The 17,141-nt window shown below is 43.7% G+C and overlaps 13 non-coding genes across 13 annotated transcripts; all 13 read left to right on the top strand.

Moving 5' to 3' along the window:
- Positions 1-456: 456 nt before the first annotated feature.
- LOC146557770 (signal recognition particle RNA) lies at positions 457-755 on the top strand. Its single transcript, XR_014888809.1, has one exon.
- A 775-nt stretch (positions 756-1,530) lies between these two features.
- trnaq-cug (transfer RNA glutamine (anticodon CUG)) lies at positions 1,531-1,602 on the top strand. Its single transcript has one exon. It is a non-coding gene; the product is annotated as a tRNA-Gln (tRNA).
- Positions 1,603-2,028: 426 nt separating this feature from the next.
- trnal-cag (transfer RNA leucine (anticodon CAG)) lies at positions 2,029-2,111 on the top strand. Its single transcript has one exon. It is a non-coding gene; the product is annotated as a tRNA-Leu (tRNA).
- Positions 2,112-2,826: 715 nt separating this feature from the next.
- LOC146557767 (signal recognition particle RNA) lies at positions 2,827-3,125 on the top strand. Its single transcript, XR_014888806.1, has one exon.
- Positions 3,126-3,447: 322 nt separating this feature from the next.
- LOC146557766 (signal recognition particle RNA) lies at positions 3,448-3,746 on the top strand. Its single transcript, XR_014888811.1, has one exon.
- Positions 3,747-11,498: 7,752 nt separating this feature from the next.
- trnaq-cug (transfer RNA glutamine (anticodon CUG)) lies at positions 11,499-11,570 on the top strand. Its single transcript has one exon. It is a non-coding gene; the product is annotated as a tRNA-Gln (tRNA).
- A 426-nt stretch (positions 11,571-11,996) lies between these two features.
- Positions 11,997-12,079, top strand: trnal-cag (transfer RNA leucine (anticodon CAG)). The gene has a single exon. It is a non-coding gene; the product is annotated as a tRNA-Leu (tRNA).
- Positions 12,080-12,762: 683 nt separating this feature from the next.
- LOC146557763 (signal recognition particle RNA) lies at positions 12,763-13,061 on the top strand. The gene has a single exon (XR_014888804.1).
- A 768-nt stretch (positions 13,062-13,829) lies between these two features.
- Positions 13,830-13,901, top strand: trnaq-cug (transfer RNA glutamine (anticodon CUG)). The gene has a single exon. It is a non-coding gene; the product is annotated as a tRNA-Gln (tRNA).
- A 426-nt stretch (positions 13,902-14,327) lies between these two features.
- On the top strand, positions 14,328-14,410 carry trnal-cag (transfer RNA leucine (anticodon CAG)). The gene has a single exon. It is a non-coding gene; the product is annotated as a tRNA-Leu (tRNA).
- A 701-nt stretch (positions 14,411-15,111) lies between these two features.
- On the top strand, positions 15,112-15,410 carry LOC146557760 (signal recognition particle RNA). Its single transcript, XR_014888807.1, has one exon.
- A 326-nt stretch (positions 15,411-15,736) lies between these two features.
- LOC146557759 (signal recognition particle RNA) lies at positions 15,737-16,035 on the top strand. Its single transcript, XR_014888813.1, has one exon.
- An 890-nt stretch (positions 16,036-16,925) lies between these two features.
- On the top strand, positions 16,926-17,008 carry trnal-cag (transfer RNA leucine (anticodon CAG)). The gene has a single exon. It is a non-coding gene; the product is annotated as a tRNA-Leu (tRNA).
- The last annotated feature ends 133 nt before the right edge of the window (positions 17,009-17,141 follow it).

The following is a 17,141-nucleotide window of genomic DNA, read 5'->3' as shown; positions in this document are numbered from 1 at the left end:
ATGCACGCTCTCTGTTAGAACTAGTGGGGTGCCAAAACCCTAGCTACTCCCCTCTGACCCTCATCCCAAGCTTTCACATTCATCCACTTTCCACACAACGTTTCACTTCACAGACTGGAAGATGTATAAAAAAAACAAAGGTATTTTTATCTGGAAAGATGTTCTATCTAGATCGATCTATCTATCTATCTATCTATCTACCTGTCTACCTATCTATCTATTTATTTATCTCATCAAATACTGTGTTACAGCTTGGCTGATGATGGGCACAGCTCCACAAATGTAACAATTTGTGATTATTATCTAACAGTATTACAAACACTTGTCAATCACTATGTGGTATTAAAGAGCTGTCTGAAATTCAGTTGTACACCACACAAAGTTACAGAGTGGGGTGTCTGAGTGCTGATGTCACCTCAGACATAGTTAAAATCCTTGTTAACGTAGCTGCTTCTCGCCGGGTGCGGTGGCGCGTGCCTGTAATCCAAGCTACCGGAAGGCTGAGGTTGGAGGATCGTTTAAGATCAGGAGCTCTGAGCTGCAGCAGGCTATGTCGATCGGGTATCCACACTAAGTTCGGCATTGATATGGTGATCCTCGGGGAGCCCGGGACCACCAGGTCGCCTAAGGAGGGGTGCACCGGCCCAGGTCGGAGACGGAGCAGGTCAAAGCCCCCGTGTCGCTCAGTAGTGGGATGGTGCCTGTGAATAGATGCTGTAGCGCAGCCTGAGCAATACAGCGAGACCCAATCTTTATACACACCATTATACCTGTCTCTACCTCACACAGCAGCCTCGTCAGCCCTTATTTATATTTTTAATTGACGTCAAAAATACTCACAAACCTGCTGCTCTGCTTGTCCTGCACCACCTCCACCTGCAACTAAATCCTCCACCCTAAACACTCCTGCCGCCCAGCAGGTGGAGACAAACTAAATCAATCAATCAATCAATCAATCTCTCTATCTGTCTATCTCTCTATCTAATAACTTATTGCATTACAACTTGGCTAATGATGGGCAGGAAGTTTATGTGATGATGTCACACTCACAAACCTGCTGCTCTGCTTGTCCTACACCACCTCCACCTGCAGGACAGCTGCAAATACATCCTCCATCCTAAACACTTCTGATGCCCAGCAGGTGGAGACAAACTCAAACTAGGAAATTCATTCAGGTAACCTTTGGGTTTAATATTTGCATCTTATGATCACAGCTTTGACTGTCATGTAAAAAGGGTTTTTTTTGTTTTAGAAGTGAACTGTGCACAACTTCAGTACAGGCATGAGTCAGGATTTCAGGGTAAAGTAAATGTTTTCTTTACATCATTTCTTTGAGTGTATGGTGAAAGATTGCCAGGGAAGGGACTGTGTTGCATTTTACTGGGATAATTTCTCTATTTTTTTAAATAGATTTTTCATCTTATAATCAACAGTATATAAAACTATATATATATATACATATATATTACATATTGGCTGAATACTTTTTGGCAGGTTGCCATGATCAGGCAGTTCACACACTCTCACAGGGGTTCCATGGTGTAATGGTTAGCACTCTGTACTCTGAATCCAGCGATCCGAGTTCAAATCTCGGTGGGACCTGAGTTTTTTTTATCCGCTGATTGGGATGTGAAACATTTGAGCGTCTTCTCTGGGACACCAAAACTGTGCTATAATTGTGTTTCCAGTGAGAGGTGTATAAAATCAAGCAGCAAACCTTGACCTCTCCCTTTACAAACACTTGTCAATCACTATGTGGTATTAAAGAGCTGTCTGAAATTCAGTTGTACACCACACAAAGTTACAGAGTGGGGTGTCTGAGTGCTGAGGTGCGCTTGTGCGTAAAAGTCACAGACACTCCCCTGACTCACTAACTGCACAGCTGACTTCAAAGTCAGCACAGAAAGTGGGCGCCACGAGTATGTGTTTCCATGGCTGAACAGCTGCTATATGTGTTATGTGGAGTATAACGTTTGTGTCGTCCCAACTATCTAAAGTTGTAACCTCCACGAAAGTCCCATGTAGTACGTCAGGATGGCCGAGCGGTCTAAGGCGCTGCGTTCAGGTCGCAGTCTCCTCTGGAGGCGTGGGTTCGAATCCCACTTCTGACATTCAAGCTTTACTCTTCTTCATATTGTCACAACATACACTTGAAATTTGGTTGAACCACGAGGTTTCTCACAACTTGCTTATCACAGTTGTGCACCGTTCATCCCTGAACTGTAGTGGATTTTATAATGATGTACACTGTAAAAACATTCTACATAATTCTAATAAAATTCACTACAGGAAGCTGATTACTGGTGCACAACTAAATGTGTGCATCTTTGAATGTGCTCACATTGACACTGATGTGCTAAAAACCTGATTTTGTGAAGTCAAAACTTTCAGCAAGTTGAAACAATCTTTCTTATTGACTCCAATTAGCCTAAAATAAGGACTGGTCCCATCCCATGTCATGGCATGAAAATATGACAGGCTGTCATCAATTCAATCAGATACTTGCGAAAATTGTAAACACTGAGTAAAAATCCTTCAACATTTTTATTGTATTTCTGACAGTGTACACACAAAACAATAATATACAAACACACACGTACACATACGCTGTCCTTCGGCTTATTAAAAAGGCTGTCATGTTTTTGCTTGGTCAAAAAAAAAAAACCCAACAAAAAACAACAACCTGTTATTACTGTGCTGACTTCCTCATTTTGAAATGATTAGGTTTTTTACTTTTACAGCATTTCATCTTGGCTGATGATGGCCACTAACCTGATGAGCTCACATGAATGAAAGTAAAACTTCCTGTGAACGTAGCTGCTTCTCGCCGGGTGCGGTGGCGCGTGCCTGTCATCCAAGTTACTGGGAGGCTGAGGTTGGAGGATCGTTTGAGCACAGGAGCTCTGAGCTGCAGCAGGCTGTGTCGATCGGGTGTCCGCGCTAAGTTCGGCATCCATATGGTGATCCTGGGGGAGCCCGGGACCACCAGGTCGTCTAAAGAGGGGTGCACCGGCCCAGGTCGGAGACGGAGCAGGTCAAAGCCCCCGTGCTGCTCAGTAGTGGGATCGCGCCTGTGAATAGATGCTGTAGCGCAGCCTGAGCAATACAGCGAGACCCAATCTTTATACACACCATTATACCTGTCTCTACCTCACACAGCAGCCTCGTCAGCCCTTATTTATATTTTTAATTGACGTCAAAAACACTCACAAACCTGCTGCTCTGCTTGTCCTGCACCACCTCCACCTGCAACTAAATCCTCCACCCTAAACACTCCTGCCGCCCAGCAGGTGAAGACAAACTAAATCAATCAATCAATCAATCAATCTCTCTATCTCTCTATCTAATAACTTATTGCATTACAACTTGGCTAATGATGGGCAGGAAGTTTATGTGATGATGTCACCTCAGACATAGTTAAAATCCTTGTTAACGTAGCTGCTTCTCGCCGGGTGCGGTGGCGCGTGCCTGTAATCCAAGCTACCGGAAGGCTGAGGTTGGAGGGTTGTTTAAGGTCAGGAGCTCTGAGCTGCAGCAGGCTGTGTCGATCGGGTATCCACACTAAGTTCGGCATTGATATGGTGATCCTCGGGGAGCCCGGGACCACCAGGTCGCCTAAGGAGGGGTGCACCGGCCCAGGTCGGAGACGGAGCAGGTCAAAGCCCCCGTGTCGCTCAGTAGTGGGATGGTGCCTGTGAATAGATGCTGTAGCGCAGACTGAGCAATGCAGCGAGACCCAATCTTTATATACACCCTTATACCTGTCTCTACCTCACACAGCAACCTCATCAGTCCTTCTTTGTCTTTTTAATTGACGTTAAACACACTCACAAACCTGCTGCTCTGCTTGTCCTGCACCACCTCCACCTGCAACTAAATCCTCCACCCTAAACACTCCTGCCGCCCAGCAGGTGGAGACAAACTAAATCAATCAATCAATCAATCAATCAATCTCTCTATCTTTCTATCTAATAACTTATTGCATTACAACTTGGCTAATGATGGGCAGGAAGTTTATGTGATGATGTCACACTCACAAACCTGCTGCTCTGCTTGTCCTACACCACCTCCACCTGCAGGACAGCTGCAAATACATCCTCCATCCTAAACACTTCTGATGCCCAGCAGGTGGAGACAAACTCAAACTAGGAAATTCATTCAGGTAAGCTTTGGGTTTAATTTTTGCATCTTATGATCACAGCTTTGACTGTCATGTAAAAAGGGTTTTTTTTGTTTTAGAAGTGAACTGTGCACAACTTCAGTACAGGCATGAGTCAGGATTTCAGGGTAAAGTAAATGTTTTCTTTACATCATTTCTTTGAGTATATGGTGAAAGATTGCCAGGGAAGGGACTGTGTAGAAGCCTACATGCAGTTTAATTTGAAATGTATGCTTTTATTTTGATAGTGCAGAAAACAGGAAGTTGGGCGAGAGGAGAGTGGAGCCATATGGTTTTTTGACCTCGCAATCTCTCTTCATCCATTTTGAATTGACCTTTATAAGTTTTTGTAATTTGGAATTCTGTTGCTGTGTACCTGTTTGGACTATTGAAGTAAATATTGAGAAGCTATCAAGGACTGCGGTTTCGTTTTTTGTTTTTTGTGGATAAGGAAAGAGGGACCAAGCGGAGCGTCAAGCTAAGGCTCCATTAGAAGGAAACCTACATTAGTCAAAAAACCTGCTCTTCACGGATTAATGGAGTTTGGAAACGCCTGACTATAAAGTAAGAAGGAAATACCGAACCGAGGAAAAACTGAAGATGGAAAACCGTAAGTCTTAAATTGCCTTGCCTTTTTTTTTTTAAATTTGCTGAGGTGCATGTGTATTGATTGAGTTTGGAATTTTGCTACCCATGGACGAACAAAACAGTGGAAAAAGGATTGTAAAAATGACTGAGAAGGCTATGGAAGACTGCAAGACTAGAAATGTCAACACACGTAGACATAAGCTCTCTCAATTAACCGGCATGAAAAAAGAAATTGAGCAATTAATGGAAGATGATGCAAACGTTGACCTCGTTAAAAATAAATTACGAGTTGACTTTAGCTCTTTGCAGCAAGACTTTGCTAGCCTAAATTCTGAACTGCAACAACTTATGAGTGAAGAGGAATTTTTGGAAGATCAAAATAGTTGGTTTGATCCAAAGAACAAGTCCCTGAATGATTTCTTTTGGAAATGTGAAGGGTGGATGAATGAAGTCATGAAACTCTCTGAACAGAACAGAGAGGACGACACAAGAAAGCAGGCAGACAATAGGTCCATGTCATCAAAGTCGGCAAGCAAACGCTCCAGTAGATCTGGATCACAGCGCGGAAGCATTTCCTCTACATCTTCTTCTACATCTTCCTCTATTAGATTAAAGGTAGAAATGGAGCGTGCTGCATTAAAGGCAAAGGCTGCAGCTCTGGAGAAGAGTTTGGCAATAGAAAAGGAAGAAGCGGATTGGTACGCAGAAATGAAAGGAAAAGAGGCTGCAATAAAGGCTAAAAAGGAAATGCATGCTATGCAGACTGCCCTTGCTGAGTCAGATGCAAAACTGGAAGTTTTGCAAAAATATGAAGATACACAGCCAGACATGAGCATTTTTGCAGATGATGATCAGAATGGCAAAACTGAAATTAAAACCACATTCCACCCAACATCGCAGTACGTCTCATCAGCACCCTACGATGGCGACGATGTGCAGACACCAATGCATGAAAGGACAGTGCCTGCGCCAAGCACTGAAAGGGCCGGTGAACCTGTGCTCGATAGTTTGTGTCAAGCCATTTCTCAGCAAGTTAATGTCACTGAGTACCTGGTAAAGAATCACAAAGCTTCTCTATTACCTGACATCTCCATTCCAACTTTCAACGGAGATCCACTCGAATACAACTCTTTTATCGGTTCCATTGAACATGGAATTGAAAACCGCACTGATAATAATCGTGATCGTCTACAGTATTTGCTTCAGTACACGAGTGGACAACCACATGAGTTGGTTAAAAGTTGCATCCACATGGAACCTTCAGTGGGTTATACAAAGGCGAAACAAATGCTCAAAGAGTATTTTGGAGATGACTTTAAGATAGCTGAAGCCTACATAAAGGAGGCCTTGGATTGGCAGACAATTAAGCCAGAAGACGGCACTGCACTACAGTCCTTTGCATTGTTTCTCACCGGCTGCTACAATGCAATGACAGATGTTAACTACATGGAAGACTTGGATAATACGTCTAACCTAAGGGCATTAGCTAACAAGCTTCCTTACAAACTTAAAGAAGCGTGGCGAAAATATGCTTGTGACCTGCAAGACAAAACGAAGAAAAAGGTCAAGTTTAAGGATTTTGTCAACTTTATCAATAAGCAAGTTAGGTACGTGCTACACCCACTTTATGGAAATATAAGGGAAACTACAACAGGTGTGAAGGACTCATTCAGACAAAGAGCAAAGCCACAATATGCAGAGACATTCAAACCAAAGAAAGTGTTTACAACAGCAATCACTGACCCTCAAATGGAAAACAAGACAGAAAGTGCCAAACAAGTGGCATCAAAAACACGGACCGTCCAAGTGGATTCAAGCAGCAAACCTTGTGTTTATTGCAAGGGAGAGCAACACAACCTCCAAATCTGCAGAAAGCTCAAGGACAAGCCTCACAAGGACAAGATTGAGTTTTTAAGGAGCATAGGACTGTGTTTTGCCTGTTTGAAACATGGCCACATGAGTAGCAGCTGCAAAGACAAGCTCCATTGTCAAGAATGCTCTCGACTGCATCCTACCCTGCTGCACATCACCAATAGGGACTCACAAGAAGAAACAGCAAGGGGGGCTGCTCAACAGTTCGTATCAAGTGCTCTTGTACAAACAACAGCAACTTTCAGCATGACTGGGGCCGGTAAGGAAGATTGTATTCTTCCAATCGTTCCAGTACGTGTCAAGGCCCAGAAAGGAACCAAGACAGTAACAACATATGCATTCTTGGATCAAGGCAGCTCAGCCACCTTTGTGACAGAGTCACTGATAAAACAACTGAACTTGAATGGACGAATTACGAAAATTTCACTCCGCACGATGGGAAATGAATCTGTTGTGAACACCTGCATTGTGACTGGACTGGAAGTCAGTAGTCTGGATGGTAGCCAGTTTATTAAACTTTCAGAGGTGTATGCACAAGACCACATTCCTGTAAGTAAAAACAATATCCCAAGCCAAGAAGATGTTGACAGGTGGTCACACCTGACGGAAGTGAAACTTCCCACTATCCAAGCGGATGTTGGATTACTCATAGGAGTGAATGTTCCCAAAGCCATGGAACCGCTTAAGGTGGTAAACAGCGTGGACAATGGACCCTACGCAGTGAGAACAATATTAGGTTGGACAGTAAATGGACCACTTAGGAGTGGAGGCGACATGAGTGGGAGAAACAGATCAGCACAAGTGACTGTGAATAGGATATCAGTAGCCAGGTTGGAAGAGCTCTGGCAGCTACAGTTTAAGCAGGACTTTCCTGATGCAGGACAAGACGAAAATCTTGAAATGTCCAAGGAAGATCGTCAGTTTCTGAACATGGTGTCTCAGTCTGCAAAACTGGAGGATGGCCATTATAGTATTTGTCTTCCAGTGAGAAGCAAGGCGCTGTGCTTGCCAAGCAACAGAGAAGTCGCAGTGCAACGTGCGCTGAACTTACAGAAAAGATTCACCAGAGATGTCAAGTTTTACGAGGAATATGTTGCATATATGGATGATATCCTAAAAAAGGGTTACGCGATCAAACTGAACGATGCTGAATGTAAGTCACTGGAGGGACGAACATGGTATTTGCCTCATCATGGAGTGAGACATCCGGTCAAGCAAAGGTTACGTGTTGTCTTCGACTGCGGGGCAAGCTTTCAAGGAACATCGCTGAACCAGCATCTCTTGCAGGGACCGGATTTGACAAGCTCACTGGTGGGAGTCCTCCTGAGGTTTCGACAGGAGATTGTGGCAGTAATGGCTGATGTGGAGGCCATGTTCCACCAGGTCAGAGTCAGCAAGGAAGATACAGATCTCCTCAGGTTTCTTTGGTGGTCTGATGGGAATTACAAGGAGAAGCTTGCAGAACACAAAATGTTGGTCCACATCTTTGGTGCCACCTCTTCGCCAAGTGTTGCATCTTTTGCACTTCAGAAATGCGCTACTGATTTCGAAAGGGAATTTGGTCAAGAAGCTGCAAGGACAGTCAAGAAAAATTTTTACGTGGACGACTGTCTTAAGTCAATTGCAGAGGAAGATGCAGCAATCACCCTGTGTTCTGACTTGAGGAACATGTTGGCAAAAGGCGGATTTCGACTAACAAAATGGTCAAGCAACAGCAGAAAGTTGCTCAACTCAATTCCTGATGAAGAAAGAGCACAAGGATTTAAAGTTCTGAATCCGGACGAGAGTAATTTGCCGATGGAAAGAGCATTGGGAATTCAGTGGTGTGCTGAATCAGATCAGTTCAAGTTCAAGATCAACCTTAAAAACAGACCGAACACTAGAAGAGGACTGCTTTCCCTTCTCAGCTCCATCTTTGATCCACTGGGATTTGTTGCTCCGGTGATTCTGTGTGCGAAAAAAATCTTGCACGATTTATGTCGGAGGAAATACGGCTGGGATGAATACCTACCGGAGGACGTCATTAAGAGCTGGAATAAGTGGGTTGCAGATTTGCAAAGGCTTGACGACTTTGGAGTTGACAGGAGCATCAAGTCAAAGCAGTTTGGTGCACCAGTCTTTGCGCAGTTGCATCATTTCGCTGACGCAAGCGAAGACGCTTATGGCACAGCAAGCTACCTGTTGCTGCGCAATGCAAGTGGCGAGACTCAGTCCACCTTGGTAATGGCAAAGGCAAGGGTTGCACCTTTGAAGTGTCCAACCATCCCACGAATGGAACTGATTGCCGCAACTGTTGCAGTGAAGATGGATAAACTTCTAAAGAAGGAACTAGAAGTAGAACTGCATGAATCTGTTTTTTGGACAGATAGCACGGCTGTGCTAAAGTACTTGAATAGTGAAGGCACAAGATTCAAGACCTTTGTTTCTAATAGGATCTCAGTAATCTTGAGCCATTCTCACATTCGGCAGTGGAGATATGTCAATACCACTTTGAATCCAGCAGATCATGTCTCTAGAGGACAGACTGTTGCAGCATTCTTAAAATGTGGCGATTGGCTTTCGGGACCAAGTTTCCTATTCTGCTCAGAAGATCAGTGGCCGAAGAATCCAGATCCCAGAATGCTGGATTTTGATGACTTAGAGGTCAAAAGAGAAGCTCAGACACATGTCATTCAGATGCAAGGGCTCAAAGACGCAGTAGACCAGCTGATGAATCACTACTCATCTTGGACAAAGCTAAAGCGTGCTGTAGCCTGGTTCATGAAGCTGAAGAGTTTGCTTAAGGAATTAATAGCAAAGAGAAAGGAAGCAAGCACAATGAGTGAGGAAATCAGGATGAGCCAATTCAAGAAAGCTTTCAAGGGAAAAAATCTAACCTGTGATGATTTGTCTAAAGCAGAAATGGAAATTGTGAAGTACTGTCAGAAGCAAAGTTTTGAACAGGACTTGGCAATGCTGAAAGAACATCAAAGGGTGAAGAAAAAAGGCTCTCTCTACAAGTTGACTCCAGTACTGCAAGATGGAGTCATAAGAGTTGGAGGAAGGTTGAGTCGAGCAGCGATGCCAGATGATGCTAAGCAGCAAGTCATCTTGCCAAAGGAGTCACATATCACACAGCTTGTGTTAAGACATACCCATGATGTTACAGCTCACGCCGGACGGAATCACATGTTGGCTCATCTGCGTCAAAAATTTTGGATCCCTGGAGCAAATGGAGCCATTAGAAGGTTCTTGTCAAAATGTGTCACCTGTAAAAGGCTACACGGAAGTACTGGCAAACAAATAATGGCAGATTTACCAAAATGCAGGATCCTGCCTGATGACCCTCCGTTCACCAAAGTAGGTGTTGACTACTTTGGTCCATTCCTGGTAAAAAGGGGAAGAAGTCAAGTAAAAAGATATGGTGTCATTTTCACATGTCTTACCACACGAGCTGTACATCTGGAGGTTGCATCTTCACTTGACACTGATGCATGTCTCAACGCCATCAGAAGATTCCTTGCCAGAAGAGGACAAGTTAAAGAGATGTACTCGGATAATGGAACCAACTTCCGATCAGCTAACAGTGAGTTAAAGAAAGCAATTAAAGAATGGAACTCCAGTATGATCATAAAATCATTACAGCAAAGGGGGATCCAATGGCATTTTAATCCACCAGCAGGATCTCACCATGGAGGAAGCTGGGAGAGACTCATCCGCTCAGTGAGAAAAATTTTGAACGTCACAGTAAAAGAACAACTGTTGGATGAAGAAGGTCTCCACACCTTGCTGTGTGAAGCTGAGGCTATTATAAACAGCAGGCCTATTACAAAGGAATCTTCAGATCCCAATGACCTGGAGGCTTTAACACCCAACCATCTCCTGTTGCTGAAGGTTAAGCCAGAATTACCCCCAGGAATCTTCAACAAGGATGCCCAGTATGTAAATCGCAGGTGGAGACAAATCCAATATCTTGCAGACATTTTTTGGAAACGCTGGTGCAAGGAATACCTCATGCAGCTCCAAGAGCATCAACGATGGACTACACCTAAGAGAAATTTCCATGTTGGTGATGTTGTGCTGATCGTAGATGACACAGCACCCAGAAATTCATGGCCACTAGGAAGAATCGTAGAGACCTTTCCAGACCAGAAAGGTCTGGTGCGTCAGGTGAAAGTAAAGACCAAGACCAATGAGCTTTGTCGACCAGTTACAAAGCTGTGCCTTTTGCAAGAAGCTGAAGATAAATGATGCACTCTTCGAAAATCAAGAACTAGTTTCCTCTGAGGGGAGGAAAGTGAAAGAAGATTCTTTTAAGATAGTTGAAGTTCAGTTAAGTGATGTAGCCATAGATCTTTTCATTTAAGTTAAAGATTTTGTAGTAATTGTTTCAAAGACATTGATAACAATTAGGGGCCGGTAATGTAGAAGCCTACATGCAGTTTAATTTGAAATGTATGCTTTTATTTTGATAGTGCAGAAAACAGGAAGTTGGGCGAGAGGAGAGTGGAGCCATATGGTTTTTTGACCTCGCAATCTCTCTTCATCCATTTTGAATTGACCTTTATAAGTTTTTGTAATTTGGAATTCTGTTGCTGTGTACCTGTTTGGACTATTGAAGTAAATATTGAGAAGCTATCAAGGACTGCGGTTTCGTTTTTTGTTTTTTGTGGATAAGGAAAGAGGGACCAAGCGGAGCGTCAAGCTAAGGCTCCATTAGAAGGAAACCTACAGACTGTGTTGCATTTTACTGGGATAATTTCTCTATTTTTTTAAATAGATTTTTCATCTTATAATCAACAGTATATAAAACTATATATATATATACATATATATTACATATTGGCTGAATACTTTTTGGCAGGTTGCCATGATCAGGCAGTTCACACACTCTCACAGGGGTTCCATGGTGTAATGGTTAGCACTCTGGACTCTGAATCCAGCGATCCGAGTTCAAATCTCGGTGGGACCTGAGTTTTTTTTATCCGCTGATTGGGATGTGAAACATTTGAGCGTCTTCTCTGGGACACCAAAACTGTGCTATAATTGTGTTTTCAGTGAGAGGTGTATAAAATCAAGCAGCAAACCTTGACCTCTCCCTTTACAAACACTTGTCAATCACTATGTGGTATTAAAGAGCTGTCTGAAATTCAGTTGTACACCACACAAAGTTACAGAGTGGGGTGTCTGAGTGCTGAGGTGCGCTTGTGCGTAAAAGTCACAAACACTCCCCTGACTCACTAACTGCACAGCTGACTTCAAAGTCAGCACAGAAAGTGGGCGCCACGAGTATGTGTTTCCATGGCTGAACAGCTGCTATATGTGTTATGTGGAGTATAACGTTTGTGTCGTCCCAACTATCTAAAGTTGTAACCTCCACGAAAGTCCCATGTAGTACGTCAGGATGGCCGAGCGGTCTAAGGCGCTGCGTTCAGGTCGCAGTCTCCTCTGGAGGCGTGGGTTCGAATCCCACTTCTGACATTCAAGCTTTACTCTTCTTCATATTGTCACAACATACACTTGAAATTTGGTTGAACCACGAGGTTTCTCACAACTTGCTTATCACAGTTGTGCACCGTTCATCCCTGAACTGTAGTGGATTTTATAATGATGTACACTGTAAAAACATTCTACATAATTCTAATAAAATTCACTACAGGAAGCTGATTACTGGTGCACAACTAAATGTGTGCATCTTTGAATGTGCTCACATTGACACTGATGTGCTAAAAACCTGATTTTGTGAAGTCAAAACTTTCAGCAAGTTGAAACAATCTTTCTTATTGACCCCAATTAGCCTAAAATAAGGACTTCTGACATTCAAGCTTTGCTCTTCTTCATATTGTCACAACATACACTTGAAATTTGGTTGAACCACGAGGTTTCTCACAACTTGCTTATCACAGTTATAATATACAATAATATACAAACGTACACATACGCTGTCCTTCGGCTTATTAAAAAGGCTGTCATGTTTTTGCTTGGTCAAAAAAAAAAAAAAACCCAACAAAAAACAACAACCTGTTATTACTGTGCTGACTTCCTCATTTTGAAATGATTAGGTTTTTTACTTTTACAGCATTTCATCTTGGCTGATGATGGCCACTAACCTGATGAGCTCACATGAATGAAAGTAAAACTTCCTGTGAACGTAGCTGCTTCTCGCCGGGTGCGGTGGCGCGTGCCTGTCATCCAAGTTACTGGGAGGCTGAGGTTGGAGGATCGTTTGAGCACAGGAGCTCTGAGCTGCAGCAGGCTGTGTCGATCGGGTGTCCGCGCTAAGTTCGGCATCGATATGGTGATCCTGGGGGAGCCCGGGACCACCAGGTCGTCTAAAGAGGGGTGCACCGGCCCAGGTCGGAGACGGAGCAGGTCAAAGCCCCCGTGCTGCTCAGTAGTGGGATGGCGCCTGTGAATAGATGCTGTAGCGCAGCCTGAGCAATACAGCGAGACCCAATCTTTATACACACCATTATACCTGTCTCTACCTCACACAGCAGCCTCGTCAGCCCTTATTTATATTTTTAATTGACGTCAAAAACACTCACAAACCTGCTGCTCTGCTTGTCCTGCACCACCTCCACCTGCAACTAAATCCTCCACCCTAAACACTCCTGCCGCCCAGCAGGTGGAGACAAACTAAATAAATCAATCAATCAATCAATCAATCTATCTCTCTATCTAATAACTTATTGCATTACAACTTGGCTAATGATGGGCAGGAAGTTTATGTGATGATGTCACACTCACAAACCTGCTGCTCTGCTTGTCCTACACCACCTCCACCTGCAGGACAGCTGCAAATACATCCTCCATCCTAAACACTTCTGATGCCCAGCAGGTGGAGACAAACTCAAACTAGGAAATTCATTCAGGTAAGCTTTGGGTTTAATATTTGCATCTTATGATCACAGCTTTGACTGTCATGTAAAAAGGGGTTTTTTTTGTTTTAGAAGTGAACTGTGCACAACTTCAGTACAGGCATGAGTCAGGATTTCAGGGTAAAGTAAATGTTTTCTTTACATCATTTCTTTGAGTGTATGGTGAAAGATTGCCAGGGAAGGGACTGTGTTGCATTTTACTGGGATAATTTCTCTATTTTTTTAAATAGATTTTTCATCTTATAATCAACAGTATATAAAACTATATATATATATACATATATATTACATATTGGCTGAATACTTTTTGGCAGGTTGCCATGATCAGGCAGTTCACACACTCTCACAGGGGTTCCATGGTGTAATGGTTAGCACTCTGGACTCTGAATCCAGCGATCCGAGTTCAAATCTCGGTGGGACCTGAGTTTTTTTTATCCGCTGATTGGGATGTGAAACATTTGAGCGTCTTCTCTGGGACACCAAAACTGTGCTATAATTGTGTTTTCAGTGAGAGGTGTATAAAATCAAGCAGCAAACCTTGACCTCTCCCTTTACAAACACTTGTCAATCACTATGTGGTATTAAAGAGCTGTCTGAAATTCAGTTGTACACCACACAAAGTTACAGAGTGGGGTGTCTGAGTGCTGAGGTGCGCTTGTGCGTAAAAGTCACAAACACTCCCCTGACTCACTAACTGCACAGCTGACTTCAAAGTCAGCACAGAAAGTGGGCGCCACGAGTATGTGTTTCCATGGCTGAACAGCTGCTATATGTGTTATGTGGAGTATAACGTTTGTGTCGTCCCAACTATCTAAAGTTGTAACCTCCACGAAAGTCCCATGTAGTACGTCAGGATGGCCGAGCGGTCTAAGGCGCTGCGTTCAGGGCGCAGTCTCCTCTGGAGGCGTGGGTTCGAATCCCACTTCTGACATTCAAGCTTTGCTCTTCTTCATATTGTCACAACATACACTTGAAATTTGGTTGAACCACGAGGTTTCTCACAACTTGCTTATCACAGTTGTGCACCGTTCATCCCTGAACTGTAGTGGGTTTTATAATGATGTACACTGTAAAAACATTCTACATAATTCTAATAAAATTCACTACAGGAAGCTGATTACTGGTGCATCTTTGAATGTGCTCACATTGACACTGATGTGCTAAAAACCTGATTTTGTGAAGTCAAAACTTTCAGCAAGTTGAAACAATCTTTCTTATTGACTCCAATTAGCCTAAAATAAGGACTGGTCCCATCCCATGTCATGGCATGAAAATATGACAGGCTGTCATCAATTCAATCAGATACTTGCGAAAATTGTAAACACTGAGTAAAAATCCTTCAACATTTTTATTGTATTTCTGACAGTGTACACACAAAACAATAATATACAAACACACACGTACACATACGCTGTCCTTCGGCTTATTAAAAAGGCTATGTCATGTTTTTGCTTGGTCAAAAAAAAAAAACCCAACAAAAAACAACAACCTGTTATTACTGTGCTGACTTCCTCATTTTGAAATGATTAGGTTTTTTACTTTTACAGCATTTCATCTTGGCTGATGATGGCCACTAACCTGATGAGCTCACATGAATGAAAGTAAAACTTCCTGTGAACGTAGCTGCTTCTCGCCGGGTGCGGTGGCGCGTGCCTGTCATCCAAGTTACTGGGAGGCTGAGGTTGGAGGATCGTTTGAGCACAGGAGCTCTGAGCTGCAGCAGGCTGTGTCGATCGGGTGTCCGCGCTAAGTTCGGCATCCATATGGTGATCCTGGGGGAGCCCGGGACCACCAGGTCGTCTAAAGAGGGGTGCACCGGCCCAGGTCGGAGACGGAGCAGGTCAAAGCCCCCGTGCTGCTCAGTAGTGGGATGGCGCCTGTGAATAGATGCTGTAGCGCAGCCTGAGCAATACAGCGAGACCCAATCTTTATACACACCATTATACCTGTCTCTACCTCACACAGCAGCCTCGTCAGCCCTTATTTATATTTTTAATTGACGTCAAAAACACTCACAAACCTGCTGCTCTGCTTGTCCTGCACCACCTCCACCTGCAACTAAATCCTCCACCCTAAACACTCCTGCTGCCCAGCAGGTGAAGACAAACTAAATCAATCAATCAATCAATCAATCAATCTCTCTATCTCTCTATCTAATAACTTATTGCATTACAACTTGGCTAATGATGGGCAGGAAGTTTATGTGATGATGTCACCTCAGACATAGTTAAAATCCTTGTTAACGTAGCTACTTCTCGCCGGGTGCGGTGGCGCGTGCCTGTAATCCAAGCTACCGGAAGGCTGAGGTTGGAGGATCGTTTAAGGTCAGGAGCTCTGAGCTGCAGCAGGCTGTGTCGATCGGGTATCCACACTAAGTTCGGCATTGATATGGTGATTCTCGGGGAGCCCGGGACCACCAGGTCGCCTAAGGAGGGGTGCACCGGCCCAGGTCGGCGACGGAGCAGGTCAAAGCCCCCGTGTCGCTCAGTAGTGGGATGGTGCCTGTGAATAGATGCTGTATCGCAGACTGAGCAATACAGCGAGACCCAATCTTTATATACACCCTTATACCTGTCTCTACCTCACACAGCAACCTCATCAGTCCTTCTTTGTCTTTTTAATTGACGTTAAACACACTCACAAACCTGCTGCTCTGCTTGTCCTACACCACCTCCACCTGCAGGACAGCTGCAAATACATCCTCCATCCTAAACACTTCTGATGCCCAGCAGGTGGAGACAAACTCAAACTAGGAAATTCATTCAGGTAACCTTTGGGTTTAATATTTGCATCTTATGATCACAGCTTTGACTGTCATGTAAAAAGGGTTTTTTTGTTTTAGAAGTGAACTGTGCACAACTTCAGTACAGGCATGAGTCAGGATTTCAGGGTAAAGTAAATATTTTCTTTACATCATTTCTTTGAGTGTATGGTGAAAGATTGCCAGGGAAGGGACTGTGTTGCATTTTAGCACTCTGGACTCTGAATCCAGCGATCCGAGTTCAAATCTCGGTGGGACCTGAGTTTTTTTATCCGCTGATTGGGATGTGAAACATTTGAGCGTCTTCTCTGGGACACCAAAACTGTGCTATAATTGTGTTTTCAGTGAGAGGTGTATAAAATCAAGCAGCAAACCTTGACCTCTCCCTTTACAAACACTTGTCAATCACTATGTGGTATTAAAGAGCTGTCTGAAATTCAGTTGTACACCACACAAAGTTACAGAGTGGGGTGTCTGAGTGCTGAGGTGCGCTTGTGCGTAAAAGTCACAAACACTCCCCTGACTCACTAACTGCACAGCTGACTTCAAAGTCAGCACAGAAAGTGGGCGCCACGAGTATGTGTTTCCATGGCTGAACAGTTGCTATATGTGTTATGTGGAGTATAACGTTTGTGTCGTCCCAACTATCTAAAGTTGTAACCTCCACGAAAGTCCCATGTAGTACGTCAGGATGGCCGAGCGGTCTAAGGCGCTGCGTTCAGGTCGCAGTCTCCTCTGGAGGCGTGGGTTCGAATCCCACTTCTGACATTCAAGCTTTACTCTTCTTCATATTGTCACAACATACACTTGAAATTTGGTTGAACCACGAGGTTTCTCACAACTTGCTTATCACAGTTGTGCACCGTTCATCCCTGAACTGTAGTGGATTTTATAATGATGT

The sequence above is a fragment of the Mchenga conophoros genome, linkage group LG15 (assembly GCF_057382185.1).
Source record: "Mchenga conophoros isolate Kocher_MC1m ecotype Shallow Benthic linkage group LG15, M_conophoros_male_GT1.1, whole genome shotgun sequence".
NCBI classification, from domain to species: domain Eukaryota; kingdom Metazoa; phylum Chordata; class Actinopteri; order Cichliformes; family Cichlidae; genus Mchenga; species Mchenga conophoros.
The sequence above is the reverse complement of the archived record's forward strand: the minus strand, read 5'-3'. Positions and strand labels throughout refer to the sequence as shown.